The sequence below is a fragment of the Salmo salar genome, chromosome 13 (assembly GCF_965601325.2).
Source record: "Salmo salar chromosome 13, fSalSal1, whole genome shotgun sequence".
Taxonomy (NCBI): Eukaryota; Metazoa; Chordata; class Actinopteri; order Salmoniformes; family Salmonidae; genus Salmo; species Salmo salar.
This window is the reverse complement of record NC_138303.1, coordinates 46,858,303-46,874,576: the sequence shown is the minus strand read 5'-3', so window position 1 is coordinate 46,874,576 and position 16,274 is coordinate 46,858,303. Positions and strand designations below refer to the sequence as shown.

At 42.6% G+C, this 16,274-nt stretch overlaps 1 protein-coding gene across 2 annotated transcripts in view; it reads left to right on the top strand.

Moving 5' to 3' along the window:
* Positions 1-4,323: 4,323 nt before the first annotated feature.
* LOC106566976 (plexin-B1) overlaps positions 4,324-16,274 on the top strand; it is a 71,512-nt gene continuing 59,561 nt past the window's right edge. The window contains exon 1 of one of the 2 annotated variants that reach the window (XM_082960165.1): positions 4,324-4,659. The gene's annotated coding sequence lies outside the window, so the exon portion shown is untranslated. The remainder of the gene's footprint in view (positions 4,660-16,274) is intronic. The other variant, XM_014135685.3, reaches the window with a different exon arrangement.

Sequence of the window (16,274 nt, the reverse complement as noted above, 5' to 3'; positions counted from 1 at the left end):
GTTATTATTGTTATTTTTTTTTGCTCCTTTGCACCTCAGTATCTCTACTTGCACATTAATCTTCTTCACATCTATGTGTGTTTAATTGCTAAATTGTAATTCCTTTGCCACTACGGCCTATTTATTGCGTTACCTTCCTAATCTTACCTCATTTGCACACACTGTATCCAGATTTTTTTCTATTATGTTATTGACTGTACGTTTGTTTATTCCATGTGTAACTCTGTGTTGTTGTTTGTGACGCACTGCTTTGTTTTATCTTGGCCAGGTCGCAGTTGTAAATGAGAACTTGTTCTCAACTACCCTAACTGGTTAAATTAAGGTGAAACAATAAAATGTAAAAAAAGAATTAACAGCCAATAAAATGTAGGCGCTGGAAGCCACGCCTACATTTTACTGGACGTTACATTTCTAGAACCCTCCCCCATTGTCTCATGTCAGATGGCATCATTCTAATGCTACATGCACTTGCCAGGAGCCAGCGCAGACGGCAGTCGCTCTATCTGATGTGAGACAATGCCATCCCCCCTGACATGCCTGTAGATTGGATGCTGCATGTAATGACATGTGTCACTGGGTGTTCGTGCTCCTCACTCCAAGGACGTTCTATTTTGTACGGTCTTGTGAAGACGAGAGTTTGGAGAACGCATCAAAAATTACATTTGAAGCACTGCACACTCAGTGCTACTGCATTACCTTTGACCAATACAGACAAAACCAGATAACTACATAAATCAATAGCTAGCTTGTAATTTCATAATTATCAGCCTTTGTGGGTAGCTAGCTAGCTACCAGTTTTTCATCAGTTCGCCTGTGGTCTATGCAAACTACAGTGGATATTTTAGGCAGTTAAACATGCCATAATTACCACAGTACTGTCACGTTCTGACCAGTATGAGGGTTATTTTGTTAGTGTAGGCTGGTCAGGACGTGGCAGAGGGTATTTGGTTTATGTGGTTCGGGGTGTGTGTATTATGTAGAGGGTAGTTGATTTATGTATTCCAGGGTTTTTTGGTCACTGCTCTATGTTAGTCTATTTCTATGTTCTTTCTAGTTAGTCTGTTTCTATGTTTAGTTAATTGGGGTGTGGACTCTCAATTGAAGGCAGGTGTTGTCTAGTTGCCTTTGATTGAGAGTCCTATATATTAGGGTGTGTTTGTAATTTGTGGGAGGTTGTCTCTTGAATTGCTGTCTTTTGCCTTCAAGTCTGTATTCGTCGTCCATCGTTTTGTTTTGTTTGTGTAAGTGTTTTCATTAAAGTTAATTATGAGCACTCAACCCGCTGCGCCTTGGTCCATTCCTGACGACCGTCTTTACAAGTACGTATTTATTAATGTATCAGGATAAAATGTTATAGTCAGCCAACATACTTGTTATGTCTCGTGGGTTTCATAACCACGTCTTTATAACAATTCAATAATAATGAGACGGGAGACAAGAATTCAGTTCAACCATTTATCTCGAACGTGATCATCTCAACATACCACAACTCCCATGATGCTCTGCAGCACAACCCCAATACACAACATCTCCTCCACTCCTTCTTAAATTGCCCCCATTATGAACAACAGTCCTGAAAAGGTGACTGTGAGCCCCTAGGTGACGACTGCTGGGACAGGATGTCACCCAGTAACAGTTCTGGACCACTCACAGTACTCAACAGTAACTTATCTGTGTGTCTTTTCCAGATGAAGTCCTCTGCAGTCTGGACAGTCTGGGACACAGGACCAGTCTGAGCAATGACAGTAGCAGGAACCCATTTTGGTCTGTTGAGGTAGTTCCTAGACAGTTTCTCCAGGATTGAAAGCTCTGTCATTTTTTTTTCTTTTTTTCTTTTATTTAACTAGGCAAGTCAGTTAAGAACAAATTCTTATAAACAATGATGGCCTACCCCATCCAAACTCTAACGATGCTGGACCAATTGTGCGCCGCCCTATGGGACTGCCAATCACGGCCAAATGTGATACCAGCCCAGGATTGAACCAGGATCTGTAGTGACCCCTCTAGCACTGAGATGCAGTGCCTTAGACCACTGCATCACTTGGGAGCCCGCTCAGTTCACAATGTCACACTGTCTCCTTTGCGTTCAAAGGTTTGAGTAGGTCGAAACTTGTGCGTAGCTCTCTCTTCATGAGTAGTGATACAGAAAAAGCCTTGGTGGTTGTATGCGGCATGTTCCTGTAGGATAGCAGGAAGCTGTTCAAGCGTTAGTGCCGTGTCCCTTGACCCTGAGACGCTGTTTCATGGAGACCATGAACATGGTCTGCACAAACCTCTCCACCAGCCCGTTGGTTGATGGATGATACGGTGCGGACCTGATGTGCTGTACGGCATTCACCTGTAGGAACGAGGCCATTTCTTTGGACATTTCTGTGGTCCATTGTTGCTAAGGAGTTGGAGTGGCGATCCAAACCGACTAAACACTTCCCCAAGCTTCTCAATGGTCTTCTCAGCAATAGGTCTCATGATGGCAACCACTGGCTACTTTCTATGAGCATCCACGACCACCAGAAACAAACTTCGACTGAACCTGCGAAGTTGACATGCATGCATTGCCATGCCTACTCCAGCCAATCCCATGGATGAAGAGCTGCAAGTTGAGCTGCAAGTTTACCTTTTAGCATGGGGAACATGTTTTTGCGTTCTCCTCAATGCCTCCATCCAATCCAGACCACCAAAAGTAGCTTTGTGTAATTTCCTTCATGCAAACCGTTTGATTCGTATTTGATTCTGCCTTCGCTGGTTTCCTCAGCAAAGGCGGAATGATAACTTTCCTCCCCCACAGCAGACAACCGGATTGACCTGACAGCTTAGTTCTCCTGGAAAGGTAAGGTTTCAGTTCCGGAGCATTTCCTGTGGCTTTACCTTGGATGATGATTTCCATCACTGCAGATAACACCTGGTTGTTTCTGTTGTTTCTCCACACTTGTGTTGAAGATGTCAACTTGGCGTGTCTCCGTCTTGACCACGGGTAGTGGTAACCTGGAAAGTCCATCTGCTTAGCATTGCAGTTCTGACTTGTGGCACTTGATGTCGTAGGTGTATGCTGACAACAACAAAGCCCACCTTTGTATTGCTTGCTTGCAGTATGCGGTCCAAAGATGCTAGTCAGTGGACAATGATCTGTATGATGATCAGTAAGAAGGGTGAACTTCCTTCTGTACAAATACTGGTGAAATTTATGCACTCCAAAAACTATTCCTAGGGCTTCCCATTCTATTGCGTTGTTACTTTCTACTTTCTACAATTTCCTCGATGCGAAAGCAATCGGCTTCTCTTCACCGGAAGGCATGATATAGGACATGACTGCTCCCATACCATAGGGACTAGCATCACAAGCTAGTTGGATGGGAAATGACGGATCGAAGTGTGTCCAGATTAATCGAAATCCCTGAGTTCCTTCTCCGCAAAGAATCCCACAGTACCTCCCAGATGATATCTAGAACGCAAACACATTCAAACACATTCTGATTGGTCCCAGAAGTTGATGGGTTGGGCCAGAGCTAGAACACACATGGTTAAAGCAGTGTTTTGAAAATGTGTCATTGGCTTTGATACTCTGATTGGTTAGAAATGATCCAATCCCCGATGACTTTATTTTGTACAACACCCCTCATTTTGACATGAGTGGTGTTATACAAAATTTGACTTAGATGATGGCAGTCACACTGAAGCATGTAGCAAAACAGAGCAGCGGAAGAATTCAGTGTGAGTCTTCAGGCAACAAATTAAGTGTACTATACAACGCAACACAAAAACACATAAGTAGGAGGCAAAAATGGTTCCTACACAAGTAAAGAATTAAAGACATGCTATACAATTATGAGTGGTAATCAAATCTGTTATTACATTTTTGTCCTCGGCTGGTACGTTAGGTTATTTTTTTGTGTAACTGTGCTTTCAGTCCCACTGGCAACCACCAGAGGAGGCTCATATCACATAGGTCTACATACAGATTCATATCACATAGGTCTACATACAGATTTTAAGGTGATGCTGTCATTGAATTTCCTCTTGTATTACCACCTGGAACTGAATTTATACCGTTCTGTGTTGTTTATAACTAAATATGTTTGTGGTGGTAACACTTATGTTTTGGGCAGGGGATAGGCCTACGTATGGGAATTTGCTAAATCATTATAAAACGAATATAATTAAAATGAGGATAAAATTATCCATTATTTCAAGTATTTAGCTTGTTTTTGTGAAAGTTCGACGATGTCACTAATATATTGCGCTTCTTGCTTGTCTGTAAACAATGGCTCACTGCGGGACGAAGCAATTGCGCTTCCACAAAATAAGTTGCCCACTCCCAGATATGCCTAAAAACAAGTCTGCCACTCAGCTTGAGCTTGTCGGTTGTAGTAACTGTTCCTCTGAACTCCCCGTGCGCAAACCAAGCGGCTTGTCAGCTGTGGCGATCCTCAAAGACAACGAATGTACCATACGACAACTGACACAGTGCTGCTCGGTAAAGACTAGGAAGGGGCAGTAAAGTAAACGCACGTTTTTAGAGTAATTTGTCAAACAATTTGCATTTGGATTAGCTGGAAATAACGGTCCTGCATTTGGACGGAGAACAGATACTTTTCTCTCGCTAATAACGCCGGGGAGCTCAAATCGAAACTCCGTGACATCGTATCGCTTTACTTTTTTAAGGTAAGAATACAGTTTGATTTGACTGCCTTTTTAAACAAAAATGTACTTCAAGTTGTTTTTAGTGCCTAATAAAAATGATAACCTAGAGGAGAAACAAATGCGACAATTCAGACTAGGTTGAATGAAACAAATTACGGGCTAGAGTTTCAAATGTAACCTCATTCCATAGATTTTTAAGATGGGAAGGTGCAATAGTGTATTACGTTGTTGCAATACTTTAAAAGTTCCTATGTTGTCAAAAAACAAGTCCAAGTCAAACGTAATATCACTCAATACATCTTTATTTGTCCATGACCCTTTTGTTAAACGTTTTTAACACTAACCCCTGCACCGAAGGAAGGTATCCTTGAAATAAAAAAATGGTTTTGCGTATGGGTGTATTATATAGAATTTCTCAGTGGAGACAGTTGTCTAGTGTGATTATTCCACTTGGGGTCGTTGTTCAAATTGTCTAGGCATAGACCATCAAAACAAATGTTTTGTTTGTGTATTGTCTGACTATCATTTGGCAATTATCAGACAAACTATTGATGTACCACCACCACTTTTTGGCATTATGCAAGTAAAGCTGCCGGCATGCCATTCTCCTTCTCCCACATGCAGGGATTGTTGAGATGATGATCCAGCCGACAAGGTTGGGCTCCACTGTCACCTGATATAGATACTGTAACTGGATGTGTTGTGTGATTTCTTTCAAATGCCATTTTCAGCTGCTGTCATAATCTTTTGGATACAGACACATCATCTTTCTAGCTGTCTAAAGCTGTTGTTCCCCCTTTGAAATTAGCTTACAACTTGCCATTGGCAAAATCAGTTGAATTTGTACATATCTGTATGTTTGCCTAGGTGTGACTGAAAAAGTTTTGTCTTATCTTTTAACAGGGGCTGCAGTTATAGCCTAACAGTGGAAGTGTATCTTTTTTTAAATAGCCACTCCCTTTCTTTTTCTTTCTACTGTAGGAAATTATTGTGTAATAGTCAAACTTTATTCATACAGTGGCCAACGTTTATAAAGGATCACATGCTATGTTTTCAGCTGTGATCAGGCTAGGAGAGGCTTTGTTTAAAATCCCCCAAAATCCTGTTTTGCACCTAATAAACCCTATTGAGATGGTGCTTTCATTCTTTCCCACCCCAGTCGGTTTTCACTTTCCTACCTTGTGTAGATAATCCAGAAGTGCAATAAACAAAACCAGATTTATATATATTTTTGTATACCAAAGGACAACCTTTTTCTAGGTGTATTGGCTGATCAGATGTAATTTGATTACGTTGGATTAGGGTTTTGATTATCCAGCATCTTACGCTAGCCCAGTAACTTCATTACAGGAAGACTTTGTAGTAAAATGGCCATGGGCATGACCTTCGAGCGCTTACTCTTTCACTTGTTTTGCTGTTCAAAACCCAGACGGACATTCTTGAATAGCAGGCCATCTGCTAGTCCAAGTGCTTTTTCCATGAGCACAATATCACATTACCCTCAGATCACTTTGCAATAGAGTGGGGGATGTGATTTGTTGGCAAGGGGGAATACAGTCTCATTCCCAGTAGTATGTCTTCAACACAATGTCTGGTAAAAGGCTTTTACATTTGTGTGGGTGGCTACCACCAACACCATCTTTGCTTCCGCTAAAAACCCTGCCATCTGATTGGTTGAGACCTGTGGGCTCACTTTCCTTGGCTGGCAAAGACACAACCGGGGATAACTCTCAGATTTGGATTGCTGTATGCTTTCGCTCATGTCTTAAAACTGTCTGACTATTTCGCCCAGAGGCCTATATCAAGTTTTCAGGTAACAGGAATGAACATGCCGGTCTCCTTCCGGTACCCTGCCCTGAACCTTAGTCACTATTAGTAGCAGGCTACCACTCGGTACTCTACTCTGCACCTTAGAGACTGCTGCCCTATGTTCGTAGTCATTGAACACTGGTCACTTTAATAATGTTTACATATTGTTCTACCCACTTCATATGTATATAATCTATTCTAATCAAGGCTCATCCTATATAACTACTGCTGTACACACCTTCTATTCATATACTGTCCATTCATACCATTATATAAATGTATTTTATATTTATATTGTGGACTCTGACATTGCTCGTTCTGATATTTTTGGGATTTGTGTGTTGTTTTATACTGTTAGGTATTACTGCACTGTGGGAGCTAGAAACATAAGCATTTCGCTGCACCTGTGATAACATCTGCAGAATATGTGTACGAGACAAATGCAATTTTGATTTGAGAAGATCAAACGTTGAAGGCACTAGGACCTCTCAGACGGACACAATAAAAAAAACGTAATCAGCAGCTGCCGTTCAATCTTGCTTTGTGACATTTTTTTTTACAAGCAATAGAAGGGAGGCTGTCATCTACAGGATATATCTACTTGGTTGATAAGTGAAATGTTAAAGGGATACTTTGGGATTTTGGCAGTGAGGCCTTTTATTTTTTTATTTATTTCACCTTTATTTAACCAGGTAGGCAAGTTGAGAACAATTTCTCATTTACAATTGCAACCTGGCCAAGATAAAGCAAAGCAGTTCGACACATACAACAACACAGAGTTACACATGGAGTAAAACAAACATACAGTCAATAATACAGTAGAAAAATAAGTCTATATACAATGTGAGCAAATGAGGTGAGATAAGGGAGGTAAAGGCAAAAAAAGGACATGGTGGCAAAGTAAATACAATATAGCAAGTAAAACACTGGAATGGTAGATTTGTAGTGGAAGAAAGTAGAAATAGAAATAATGGGGTGCAAAGGGGCTAAATAAATACAGTAGGGGAAGAGGTAGTTGTTTGGGCTAAATTATAGATGGGCTATGTACAGGTGCAGTGATCTGTGAGCTGACAGCTGGTGCTTAAAGCTAGTGACAGAGATAAGCGTTTCCAGTTTCAGTGATTTTTGTAGTTCGTTCCAGTCATTGGCAGTGGAGAACTGGAAGGAGAGACGGCCAAAGGAGGAATAGGCTTTGGGGGTGAACAGAGAGATATACCTGCTGGAGCGCGTGCTACAGGTGGGTGCTGCTATGGTGACCAGTGAGCTGAGATAAGGGGGGACTTTACCTAGCAGGGTCTTGTAGATGACCTGGAGCCAGTGGATTTGGCGACGAGTATGAAGCGACGGCCAGCCATCGAGAGCGTACAGGTCGCAATGGTGGGTAGTATATGGGGCTTTGGTGACAAAATGGATGGCACTGTGATAGACTGCATCCAGTTTATTGAGTAGGGTATTGGAGGCTATTTTGTAAATGACATCGCTGAAGTTGAGGATCGGTAGGATGGTCAGTTTTACGAGGGTATGTTTGGCAGCATGAGTGAAGGATGCTTTGTTGCGAAATAGGAAGCCAGTTCTAGATTTAACTTTAGATTGGAGATGTTTGATGTGAGTCTGGAAGGAGAGCTTACAGTCTAACCAGACACCTAGGTATTTGTAGTTGTCCACATATTCTAAGTAAGAACCGTCCAGAGTAGTGATGCTGGACGGGCGGGCAGGTGCGGGCAGCGATCGGTTGAAGAGCATGCATTTAGTTTTACTTGTATTTAAGAGCAGTTGGAGGCTATGGAAGGAGAGTTGTATGGCATTGAAGCTTGTCTGGAGGGTAGTTAACACAGTGTCCAAAGAAGGGTCAGAAGTATACAGAATGGTGTCGTCTGCATAGAGGTGGATCAGAGACTCACCAGCAGCAAGAGCGACATCATTGATGTATACAGAGAAAAGAGTTGGCCCAAGAATTGAACCCTGTGGTACCCCCATAGAGACTGCCAGAGGTCCGGACAACAGTCCCTCCGATTTGACACATTGAACTCTATCAGAGAAGTAGTTGGTGAATATGGCGAGGCAATCATTTGAGAAACCAAGGCTTTTGAGTCTGCCGACGAGGATGTGGTGATTGACAGAGTCGAAAGCCTTGGCCAGGTGAATGAATACGGCAGCACAGTATTGTTTCTTATCGATGGCGGTTACGATATTGTTTAGGACCTTGAGCGTGGCAGAGGTGCACCCATGACCAGCTCTGAAACCAGATTGCATAGCGGAGAAGGTGCGGTGGGATTCAAAATGGTCAAAATGTTTGTTGACTTGGCTTTCGAAGACCTTAGAAAGGCAGGGTAGGATAGATATAGGTCTGTAGCAGTTTGGGTCAAGAGTGTCCCCTCCTTTGAAGAGGGGGATGACAGCAGCTGCTTTCCAATCTTTTGGAATCTCAGATGACACGAAAGAGAGGTTGAACAGGCTAGTAATAGGGGTTGCAACAATTTCGGCAGATAATTTTAGAAAGAAAGGGTCCAGATTGTCTAGCCCAGCTGATTTGTAGGTGTCCAGATTTTGCAGCTCTTTCAGAACATCAGCTGACTGGATTTGGGAGAAGGAGAAATGGGGAAGGCTTGGGCGAGTAGTTGTGGGGGGTGCAGTGCTGTTGACCGCGGTAGGGGTAGCCAGGTGGAAAGCATGGCCAGCCGTAGAAAAATGCTCATTGAAATTCTCAATTATAGTGGATTTATCGGTGGTGACAGAGTTTCCTATCCTCAGTGCAGTGGGCAGTTGGGAGGAGGTGATCTTATTCTCCATGGACGTTACAGTGTCCCAGAACTTTTTTGAGTTTGTGTTGCAGGAAGCAAATTTCTGCTTGAAAAAGCTAGCCTTGGCTTTTCTAACTGCCTGTGTATATTGGTTTCTAACTTCCCTGAGAAGTTGCATATCACGGGGGCTGTTCGATGCTAATGCAGAACGCCACAGGATGTTTTTGTGTTGGTTAAGGGCAGTCAGGTCTGGAGAGAACCAAGGGCTATATCTGTTCCTGGTTCTAAATTTCTTGAATGGGGCATGCTTATTTAAGATGGTGAGGAAGGCATTTTTTTTAAATAACCAGGTATCCTCTACTGACGGGATGAGGTCAATATCCTTCCAGGATACCCGGGCCAGGTCGATTAGAAAGGCTTGCTCGCTGAAATGTTTCAGGGAGCGTTTGACAGTGATGAGTGGAGGTCGTTTGACCGCTGACCCATTATCTACTTCCACAGCCTCCAATGAACTCATGGATACAATGGAAGTTCAAGTTTCAATGTCACATGCACAAATACAGTGAAATGTCTTTCTTGGAGACACAAAGCCCAACAATGAAATAATCAATAACGATGCATTACTAGAAAACCAAAAAACACGAGAAATAAGAGATACAGTAAGTAAGCATACCATATACAGGAAATATTTAAAGTCAGTTCCAATACAATATTTACATGTGCAGGGATACTGGAGTGATGGAGGTAGATATGTATAGGGGTAAGGTGACTAGGCAACAGGATATAAAATGAAACAGAGTAGCAGCAGCTTGCATGTGAGTGGGTGTAGGTGTGTAGAATCAGTATAAATGTATGTGCATATTATCTGTGAGTGAGCAAATGATGGAGTGAGCGTTTGTGCGTGTTGGTGTGACAGTGTGAGTGTGTAGGGCTCTGTGAGTGTGCATAGAGACAGTGCAAATACTGAAATAAAAGGTCAAACTCGGTCCGTGTAGCTATTTATCAGTCGTATTGCTTGGGGATCAAAGCTGTTAAAGAGCCTTGGTGTCAGACTTGATGATTTTCCGGGCGTTCTTTTCACACCGCCTGATATAGAGGTCCTGGATGGCAGTGAGCTTGGCCCCAGTAAAATACTGGGCTGTCTGCACAACCCTCTGTAGTGCCATGCGATCCAGGGTGGTGCAATTGCCATACCAAGCAGTGATGCAGCCGGTCAATATGCTCTCAATGGTACAGCTGTAGAACCTTTTCAGGATTTAAGGGCCTATGACTAACTTTTTCAACCTCCTGAGTGGGAAGAGGCACTTTCATGCCTTCTTCATGAATGTGCGTGTGTGTTTGAACCATTTTAAGTCTTTAGTGATTTGGACACAGAGGAACTTGAAGCTGTCCACCTGTTCCACTGCCGACCTGTCAATGTGTATGGAGGCTTGCCCACCCCATTTCCTTTAGTCCACAATCAGCTCCTTGGTCTTGCTGACGTTGAGGGAGGGTTTGTTGCTCCGGCACCACACTGACCTCTTCCTTGTAGGGTGACTCATCGTCGCCGGTGATCAGGCCTACCACTCGTGTTAGGCCTACCACTCGCGAACTTGATAATGTGGTTAGTCGTGCGTGGCCAAATGGTCATGAGTGAACAAGAAGTACAGGAGGGGACGAAGCACACACCCCCTGTGGGGCCCCTGTGATAAGGGTCAGCGTGGTGGAGGTGTTGTTGCCTACCCTCACCACCTGGGGTCAGCACGTTAGAAAGTCCAGGATCCAGTTGCAGAGGGAGGTGTTCAGACCCAGAGTCCTAAGCTTGGTGACGAGCTTGGAGGGGATAATGGTGTTTAACGCTGAGATGTAGTCAAAGAACAGCATTCTCCAAAGTTATTCCTCTTATTTAGGTGGGTGAGGGCAGTGTGGAGAGCAATTAAGATTGCGTCATCGATGGATCTGTTGGGGCGGTTGATGTTGTTGTTGATGTTGTCAAAGCGTGCATAAAATGCATTGAGTTCGTATGGTAGAGAGGCATCGTTGGGCAGATCATGGTTGGGTCTTCCTTTGTAATCCGCAACAGACTGTAGCCCCTGCCACATGTGGTGGGCGTCGAAGCCTGTGTAATATGAGTCCACCTTATTCCTATATTTTCCTTTTGCTCGTTTGATGACTCTGCGGAGGTCATAGCGGGCCTTCTTGTACTTATTCCTGTCTTCGGCCGTAGCATCAGGGTTGTCTGCGATAGCTCTGTGTTCAGTAGCCCTGCTCTTTAGTTTAGCGCCAACCTCTGTGTTAATCCAGGGCATTTGGTTGGGGAAGAAGCGAACCCTCACCGTGGGTACAACGTCGCCGATGCATTTTCTAATGAAGCCTGTTGCTAACTAGTGCTAGCGCAATTGCTAACTATTGTGCGAATGTTTGCGAAACTACCTCTAACTTCCTTCATACTGAATACAGAGACAAATGGTAAACACAAGTTAATCTGACTCTGGGAAGTATCCCTTTAATGATGGAGGCTAACCCTTTTGCTTTTCTCAACATGAGAACAAGCTGACCGAGGGGTGATTTGTTGGCACTTTTGAAACAGGATGCTCACTGTATAAGTAGGGGGTTTCCCAGAGTGACAGTTGCAAACCAGTATGTTCTGAGATAATAAAAAGTAACTGCTCACATGTAACATGAGCATTAATGGAATTTAGGGATTTTTTTTGCTCTGGCCAGCTGGTCTAGCCATTTCTCCTCATCCTACTCCGACTGGTCGTGTAGACCTGTATTCTAGGCCCCAGAGACAGACTATTGGATTGGTGGAGATCCCAAGCCACAGTCTCAGTTCAGTATGGCAAAGGGGATTGACACTTGTCTTCCTCTGAAGCAACAGTAGATGTAGATGTACCTAAAGTAATTAATTATTCTCACAGTGAAACAAACACTAGCCTAGATGACTGAGACTTGACAATAGGGAGAGAGCGGGTCAAATCTTATAGTAATCTCCTTTAAAAAAATATTTTTGAGTGTTTGGGGAGAAGATGGGCATCTTGAGGTTGGGGGTGGGGGGAGGGTTGGAAGATCTGAGAGGTCAAGGATTGGAAGGAGGTATTTGGGGCGTCCACCCCATCAGTCACTCTAGCAGCAGCAGCTGCTCTGCCCTTATGATGCATTCTTGTGCTGCGGGGTGTGGTTTTATGATCTGCCGGGGTGTGGGAGGTTGACAAGGGGGCACCAGCCATGGGGCACCACTCTGGACATACTGCTCAGAACATCACTGTGAGAAAATGAAGGAATATTACAAAGGATTTACATGGTGAAAGTATATAAAGTATTTTAACTGTTTAACTGGAAAAAGTTGTATCGGCCCCTCTTTCATAATTTGTCCACCACAATGTGACTATCATAGGTAACTATGATGAACATACTATACATCCTGCTGTTTTGGTAATTACATCTTTCAGCCAGACCTGTAGCTTGATGCACTGCACAGGTTGAGTGTACTGTACAGTTGCCGTATGCCGATCTCAGAAGCTGCCAACTCCCTGACTGCTCTGCATTACATCACTAAGCCCACCCAGGATGGAATATTCATTAGCTAATGCTAACAAGTGTGAAAGCCCTGCATAGTTTCCCTTATTTTTTAGGTAAAAGTGTCTCTCTTTATGTCCTTATCTGCTTTCATGTCTCCCCTCTCTTTCTTGCAAGTCACTGGAAGTTGGAACACACGCCGGCTGTTGATCCTCCTCTGAGGCTGTCCCCATTTTGATTTGGCTTCCTAATAAATACCCCTTTTCATTAGTGGTAAGCAGCTTCTGTGTTGTGCTTACCAATGATAAGCTTTTCCATTTCCTGACTAAGCTAGGGACAGTGCTGATGGTCATTACCCTCAATAGGGTCTGGTGGACTGGGTTGAAGATGAGCACTGTCTGGATACTAAGTTACTACCTTTTTTTAGTTCTTTCCCTGGCTTTTGGAAACAGGTGATTTTAGAGCCTGAGGAAACAAAGACGCTCACAGAAAACACCAACAGCTGTCAGATAGGTTAACAGAACATTGTTTTGCAAAAACATATTCCCATGGGCTGTTTTTCCACTCTATTTTGGCGTCATCACATTGTATGCTGTTTTCCATCAAGGCCTTAAAGGCTGTTCAAGTTCTATAGTGAATGCCAATTGATAATGTCCCTACGATCCACCTTGACACTTGAAATGTATAAAAAATAAACGTAATTTAATTTTAAGTGTCATAGTCTGCTGAAAATTCCCCCTTTATCATAGCTCTTTGCAGTCCCATGGGAAGCCCCAGATATGGAGGGTGTGGTTATTGTGCCGTAACATGGCAACCTCCCTCCCTCCCTCTGGACACTTGCCTGTGAGCCCAGCTCAGCTATGCAAGTTATTTCAATCACAGTTGTTAGCATTCCCTTGCTAAACGACATGCCAGTAGAACCTTGTGGTCCCAACTGGAACCTGGCATGACTGACAAATGGTCTTTATGCAGTATGGCATCAAATGTTCAGATAATAAATGATGCATTATTGCACAAGTAATGACTAAAACCAGCCTAAAACCAGTTGATTGATTAAACAAACCTCCAAGCATCTTATCCCTCTGCCAATCAAGTGAATGCATATGGGATTACTGTACTTGAACAGAGGGGTGTATTGCGAAGTCAGCTTGGCTTCTCACAATTTCCCTGTTTCTCATCTTTATTAGCAGTGAAGGGGATTTGGAGAGAGTCTGGGTAGATCCTAGATAGGGGATAGCTTTAATCCCCTTTACCTCAGACAATGAGATTGAGGAAGAGGAAATATGCACAAAGGTTAAGGACTATGGTCATGTTTCTTTACTCCATCTTTTTTTTACCTCCAATATCTAACTTCCTGAAACACATTGACAGTTCTGTTAGATCCTCCTCATCAATTATGTGCCCTGTGGCTCGATATCGGAATAAAATGCTAATATTCAAATGTAACTTTCTACCTTGTTTCTCCTAAGTTGTTTTGGAGGGTTGTTTTAGTATCGTCATTGCTATTTAGATTCTCAAGAGTTTCTTGTTTGGATGTTAGTTAAATCCCTTGTCCCTTGATTTAAGGAAAATGCTAAAGAAGAGTAATTCATTAAAGTTGAACTCAGCCTTGACTTTAAAGATCAGACCTGGGCTGGCCTCCCAGTCTTGATGCTCAGCACCATACGCAATGCAAGTGACGCGTTCCTAAGTCATAGTTCCGTGTTCATGTCCCTTGTCTTTTTGAATGGGCTTGACGATGATCTCATAAATTTCATGAAAACACAGTCATATAATATAACAATTATGTTCTTGTTTGTTTATGAATTTACTTCTGCCAGATGCCTTAGTTTTGGCACTGAAGACCCTTTTAAAAAGCCTACAAACGTTAAAACACTGAAAGGCTACTTGCTGTGTCATTTTGCATAGCGTGTATGTCCCAAACTGGTTACCGTCTCTAGGACATTTGGGTCACCAACAACTGCCTTTTTTAGAGTATGCCGTGCCAGTTTGTTTAGACATTAGAAGGGAAAACACGGCAACAAGGAAAGCAAGATAAATATTTTTGGTTATTTGAAGTCAACCTTTTTAATTTTTAATATTTTTGTGCTTTGAACGATGTTGACCTTAGGTCTCAGTCAAAGGAAAGGCTTCACAAAACATTCCCTTTTTGATCTCAAAATAATGAATGACATGGTTGCTCTGAAATGTCCACATAGATATCAGCATTATCGTCCCTGGTCTGTTTAACTATCTATGTAATGCACATGAATGTGCAGTAATGGCGTGTATTCAGAGGCCACATTCAGAGACCGAACCAGAGCCATTATGGTAGGAGCAGAGTAGAGCGGATGTCACGAGATGCTTGTACTTACATTGACAGTAAATACCCTCAAAATCGAAGAATTAGATCTTAATTCCAATAAAGAAGCTCACAGTATCTTGATCCCAAAATTCAAGGTGCTTGTTTAATGTTTACCAGATGTCATTAAATTCAACTAAAGTTATTCAACTAACTAGTAGGCCTTAGACAAAAACTGAGGTAGCATAGCATTCTGCATTATATTTAGCCTATTCTTCAAATTGTGTTAAAGGTTAGTTTCACTCAGACCGTGGTGAATAAGCAGATGCGGAGTCCTTTTCTTTGCAGACATTTATCTGGATGGTTGTATTGAACCTGAGGAGTGGCTTTAAATTACTTCAATCTCTGGTTGAAACCTAGCTACGAAACCAAGCATCCCTACTTAGTGGGCTCTGAGACTGACTGCTTAGTGTTCTATCAAATGGCAAGTATTGGAATTGCTGTCTGTTGAACTTTGTAATTTAGTAGAGGATCTTGGCCAAGAAGACCTGTGCTGTTTGTTCCAGTTCTATAGTCAGCAGAGTAAAAAAATGTAGAGTTGTTTTGACCACTGCAAGCGACTCTGTAGGCCTACAGCCAATTCACTCAGATCTCGGTAACACAAACATGTATTCTATTTCTGTGCGCTTGTGAGCATACATTTGCATTATGTTCTGTATGCATTGCCTGTCATTGGTTCCTGAGAGTCTTGTCTATGTATGCCTCTGTCCAGGGATCTACTCAGTCACAGCACCTTCATTCATCAGTCTACCCTTTTATTGTAAAGACTTCTTGTGGACTCTTGAGCGGAAGTGAAGTTGTGGTAGTGGGGTAAAGAAACGAAGGAGATTGTTTTTTCTAATTCGGTAGCTAGGTCTAGAAAAAACACATTTTCCTTAGAACCTACAGTATTAGAGTAGACCACACAGTCTTTGTGTGGGGAAAGTGAGACAAACAAAGCAAACAGATCCTCAAGCTCAGTCTAATACTTTGAGCCTCTCTCCTCTGTCTGTCATTGTTCAGTCACAGCTTTGCTGCTTGCTTTTCCATGTATACTGAACAAAAATATAAACGCAACATGTCAAGTGTTGATCCCATGTTTCATGAGCTGAAATAAAAGATCCCAGAAATGTTCCGTATGGACAAAAAGCTTATTTCTCTTAAATTGTGCACATCCCTGTTAGTGAGCATTTCTCCTTTGCCAAGATAATCCATCAGTTGTGGCATATCAAGCAGCTGATTAAATGGCATGATCCTTACACATGTGC